Raw genomic sequence first — 6,000 nt, 5'->3', positions numbered from 1 at the left:
TTCTGCAGCAGAGAACTTCCTGGAAAAGAAGGCACATGGCCTGAGTTTGGTTAGAGTGGCAAGCACTTGGGATAACACTGCCCCCACCTCGGAGGCATCCACCTCCACCACAAATGGTTTGGAAGGATCTGTGTTATGAATGAGTCACCGAAGAGGAAAAAACAAAAAGCAAGCTAAACCCAGAAAACCGGAGAGGTTGGTAACTAGCGGATTGCAGACCCCTGATCCTATACGCACAACTAACAATAGCCGTGAAGCGTGCCTACGGTGGTCCTAGATGCCTCGTCACGGCCGGAGAACTAAATAAGCCTAAAGAAAGAAAGGGAAAATCTAAACTGCCCCAGAGCAGACCCCAAAGCAATAGACAACCCCAACATGTATTGTCGGTGAAACAAGATGAAAACACAAACACAGATAGAAAGATAGGCTGAGCAAACGATGGGGCCCTCACTAACTAGAAAGGACAGGAAAGAAAAGCTGATGTCTGCAATTACGCAAAAAACCCCTGCCAAAAAATGTCCAACATGTCGGATAGAAAAAGGCCCTGAAGTCGCTAGACTTCAAATCCCTATATCAGCATTCAGGTATATTCTGAAGACAGAGGAAAGAGATCAACTGATCAGAGACAAAATGGGGATTCAGCCCAGACCCAGCCAGGGCAGGCTGAACACAAAAACTAAGTAAACCAGACAAAAACTCATAAGAACAATAGCAGAGAAAACGTAGCTTTAAGAAGGCAGGAACCAAACTGGAAACCAGAAGCCACAGTCAGGAGAAATCACCAGCAAGAAACTAGGGAGTCGGCTGCCTTAAATCTAATCAGAAATTCCTGATATCCAATCACAGTCCTCTTCCTCAGGTGGCCGGTCTCTGCCATTTAGATCAGCTTCATTACCTCCCTTCACCAACAGAGGGAGTACAGATGGAGAACTCACTACTCCTCTGTCAGCACAGCCAGCTCCATAACCATCACCAGAAGCCAGAGGCAAACCCGAAAATGAGCTCACAACAGATCTGGCTGTACCAAGACAGGAGCAGACATAAAACATTTTTTCAGCGTCGCAAAGGCCTCTTTTGCGAGTGAGGACCAATTTCTCACATCCGCACCTTTGCATGTTAGATCCGTGACATGTTTGACCACTTGCGAAAACCCCCAGATAAATTTGCGGTAATAATTGGCGAACCCCAAGAAGCGCTGAAGACCCTTAAGATCTTGGGGTTGCACCCAATCCGTAATGGCCTGCACCTTCTTGGGGTCCATGCGAAAACCCTCACCGGATACAATTAATCCCAAAAAAGACAATTCTTGCACACAGAATACACATTTCTCCAATTTGGCATACAGATGATTTTCTCTCAGTCTTTGGAGAACAGTTCGTACATGTTCCAGATGAGAATGCCTGTCGGAGGAGTTTATCAAAATATAATCAAAGTAGATAACGACAAAATGACCAATGAGATCCGAGAATACCACGTTGATGAAATTCTGAAATATGGCGGGGGCGTTGGTAAGACCAAATGGCATGACTAAATTTTCAAACAGTCCCTCGGTCGTGAGGAACGCGGTTTTCCATTCATCCCCTTCTCAGACCCTTATCAAATTATATGCCCCCGAAGATCCAGTTTAGAAAACCACTTTGCCCCTGATAGTTGGTTACATAAATCGGGAATCAACGGAAGGGGGTACGTATTCTGTACAGTAATCTGATTAAGCTCCCGAAAATCGAGACAGGGACATAACCCGCCATCTTTTTTCTTTACAAAAAAGAAACCTGCCGCCACAGGTGAGACTGAAGGACGTCAGGTAGGAAAATAGGCTGAGCAAACGATAGGGCCCACACTAACTAGAAAGGACAGGAAATGAAAGATACTGTCTGCAATCACACCAAAAATCCCTGCAAAAATGTCCAACACTTCTGATAGCAAAAAAACCCTGAACTCACTAGACTTCTCCCACTATTTCAGCACTCTGGCATATTCTGAGAACAGAGCAAAAAGAGGCCAATCTAATAAGGGACAAAAGGCAAACTGGCAAATACAGTGACATAAGAGAGGAAATTCAGCACAGCCCCAGCCGGGGCTGGCTGACCACACAAAAAACTGAATAGACCAAACCAAATCAAATGTGAACATTAGCAAATACAACTTAGCTTGAGAAGGCAGGAACTGAGCTGGAAACTAAGACCTCAGGAGGCAGGAAAAAATCACCAGCATGGTAATAGGGAGTCGGCTGTCTTAAATCCAGTCTGAGACTCCAGATGTCCAATCCTCTTCCTCATTATCAGGTGGCAGGTCTCTGTTAATTAGATCAGCTTCATTACCTCCTGCCACCACCAGAGGGAGCCCGGAAAGAGAACTCACAACTCCTCTGTCAGCACAACCAGCTCCCTCACCAGAAACCAGAGGCAGACCAGAAAATGAGTTCACAACAATGAAATGATGCAAACCCTTAAAAAAATAGGTAAAATTCCAGGTTGTGAGGATGCAGAACGAAAAAAAATGCTATGGGGGTGGTGAAAACTTTCACACTGTAGATCTGGAGGAAGTGAGAGCGGAATATAACTATGGAGAGAGATTACAGTAGATACCTTTAGGAACCAATGTACCACCAATGTACCACCCCCGCCAGATCAGAAAATATCAGTGTGTATTATCATGTATGGTGACATCACTGTGTGCCTTATCTTGAAACTTTGTCACAGTGTTTGTTACCCCCTGCACTATGACATCATAGCATTTATTTATTACTGCATAATGATATCACTGTTACCTGCGATACTACTTTCCATAATAACTGTATTGTGGTACATAGTGACTATTATTACTGTGCTGTTTTTGGTTATTACTCGAGTATTGTAACTTCGCTGTTTGCTATTCCTGTGTTGTGAAATTACAGGTGCCTAGGGCGGCAAGTTGAAGGGGGGCTCCATCATGAGCAAAGATTTTAAAAAATATTTTTATTTATTTTTTCATTTCTCCCTTATTCTTTCCTCTGCTGGACTGGGGAAGAAAATTGCCATCTTTATTTCAGGGAGGCGTGGTGCACCGATCAGCTCCCTGTCCCAACGGAGGAAGATAAATGATAGAGGTGATGATGTCATGCACATGTGACTCTTATGGGAGGAGCCACTATGCAACAGCTTGCAAGTTAAATATTTTCCCGGGCAGCAAACAGTAGAAAGGCAGTGATGACAGGTAATTATGGAACAGGGGTACATGGGGGTGCAGGATGTGAGTGAGGGTACATATGGGTGGTGCAAGCTACATATGGAGGTATATATGGGTGGTGCAAGCTACATATAGGCGTACGTATGGGTAGTTCAGGCTATATGTGAGAGTACATATGTTGGTGCAGGCTACATATGGCGGCACATCTGGGGGTCAAGGCTATATGTGGGGGTACATATGGGTGTTGTAGGCGGGGCTGCAGTTATAATGAGGTGAGTTGAGCCAGCTGCTGAAGCGGCAGGCAGCAGGGGGCGGCATTATGCGCTCCTCTACCCGCAGCACCTACAATTTAGCCTCTCCACGCTGATGCTGTGGTCCTGCAAGAGGCTTGGAATTGATGAGGTCACAGGAGGGAAGGAGTAAGGGCCCCCTGATCAGGTGACCCCTGACTCATCCCCTCCTGTGACCTCATCACAGGTCCTATGCGCACACAGCCTTTGGTTTATGCAGAACTCTGCTGTGCTGCTTGTCATTTTGCTGGATGAGGAAAGTTTATGTATGGGGTCAGGGGGTTTTACAGGGTGGATGTAGCAGAGCTGTGTGTGTATGAGGTGTATGGAGCGGAGCTGTGTGTGTGCGAGGTGTAAGGAGCAGAGCTGTGTGTGTGTGAGGTGTACGGAGTGGAGCCGCATGTGTGCGAGGTGTACGGAGTGGAGCCGCATGTGTACGAGGTGTAAGGAGCCACATGTGTATGAGGTGTACGGAGCGAAGCCATGTGTGTGTGTGAGGTGTACGGAGCGGAGCCGCATGTGTGTAAGGTGTGCGGAGTCGTGTATGTACGAGGTGTACGGAGCGGTGCCGTGTGTGTACGAGGTGTATGGAGCGGAGTCGTGTATGTACGAGGTGTACGGAGCAGAGCCGTGTGTGTGCGAGGTTCAGGGAGCGGAGCCATGTGTGTGCGAGGTGTACCGAGCGGAGCCACACGTGTACGACTTGTACGGAGCAGAGATGTGTACGGAGCAGAGCTGTGTGTGTGTATGGAGCTGATCCATGTGTGTACGGAGCGGAGCCGCATGTGTATGGAGCAGAGCCGCATGTGTGTGAGGTGTACGGAGCGGGGCTGCGTGTGTGCGAAGTGTACAGAGCAGAGCAGCACGTGTGCGAGGTGTACGGAGTGGAGCCGCACATGTGCGAGGTGTATGAATCGGAACTGCAAGTGTACAAGGTGTATGGAGCAATGCCGCATGTGTACAAGGTTTACAGAGTGGAGCCATGTGTGTACAAGGTTTACGGAGCATGGCCATGTTTGTACAAGGTGTATGGAGCAGAGCCGCATGTGTACGAGGTTTACGGAGTGGAGCCATGTGTGTACTGAATAGAGCTGTGTGTGTGCGAGGCGTACAGAGCGGAGCCGTGTGTGTACGAAGCATAAAAAGCATAACCGTGTGTGTATGTGGTGTGTGGAGCCATACGTGTACAAGGTGTATGGTGGGGAGCATTCATACCTCCCAGCAGGACAGTCCCGATTTTGAGAGATAGTCTGCCCCACTGCCCCAGCTGGGAGCTTATTTTTCCCGCGGACACAGGAATACACGATGGAGCCCCGAGGAGCACTTTAAAATTTGCACATGACGTTCCACCGGAGGTGACGTGCTAGAAGCTGAGCGGAAACGAGGTAATTTCGGGAGGAGATTGTGACGGAACCATGGAGGCACTTAAGGGAATGCTTCAGATCCATCATTGTGTCCTCCTCCAACAGCGCGGAGAGCAGGATCGCTATGGACTCGGGGATGCCGGCCATGTGAGCGGATCATGATATGTCCTGCATCGGGAGGCTCAGGTGGGCACTACAGTGGCAGCCGGGCTTCTATAGTATCTGTATAGAATCTTTTCTTTCTCTCTCTGTTTCTTTATCTCTCTAATCTTTCTTTTTTCTTTCTCTCTCTCTGTTCTTTTTTTCTCTCTCTGTTTCTTTTCTTTCCTTCTTTCTTTCTTTCTTCTTTCCCCTTTCTTTCTCTCTCTCTCTTCTTTCTTCCCCCTCTTTCTTTCTTTCTCTGTTTTCTTTTTTCTCTCGCTCTGTTCTCTTTTTTCTCTCGCTCTGTTCTTTCTTTCTTTTCCTCAGTACCAATCAGTGTGCCCACAGTACCAGTAGAATAAGAGGGGTAGGAAACTTGGTGGCACTGGTCACATTGAGCTTCTCATACTTTTTACTGGTGTATAATCATATGCCCTGAGCACCCCCATAAAATGGGCCAGCCCCAGACAACAGGGTACAAACAAATCATTATTACTATCAGTCCAAGTGGACAGTTATATATGTAAAGTTAATGATGTCCCTGTGCCAAGCAGTGTGGAGGATCAGAACACATTGAGGAGACCATAGCAGCGGGGTATGGGGAGAAAAATTATATGGGGCCCATTATGCTGTGTGAAGTAATATATGGGGCCCATAATACTGTATGGAGCATTTTGTGGGGATAGGGGATGACTTTCTGTTTGTTGTGGATCTGACCGCTGGGACCCCCATGATCCAAGGAAACGTATCTTTGAAGAGCATCATGTAAATGGAGCTGTGGTCAATCATACACACTGTGGTGCCATTCACATGTGGCTCTTTGAGGTTGCAGACTACATGTGGGGGTACATATGGGGGTGCAGGCTGCATGTGGTTGTACATACGGGTGGTGCAGGCATCATGTGGGGGTATATATCGGTGGCTGCAGCCTACATATGGGGTTGCAGGCTAAATGTGGGGATATATATTTGTCAGACTTGACAACAGATCATTATAGGGTCCATGTGCTGTCTGTTCCACAAGAACAACAGAGATAC

The sequence above is a fragment of the Dendrobates tinctorius genome, unplaced genomic scaffold (assembly GCF_039654945.1).
Source record: "Dendrobates tinctorius isolate UK_male_01 unplaced genomic scaffold, ASM3965494v1 ptg000038l, whole genome shotgun sequence".
NCBI classification, from domain to species: Eukaryota; Metazoa; Chordata; class Amphibia; order Anura; family Dendrobatidae; genus Dendrobates; species Dendrobates tinctorius.
This window is presented reverse-complemented; position numbering follows the sequence as displayed.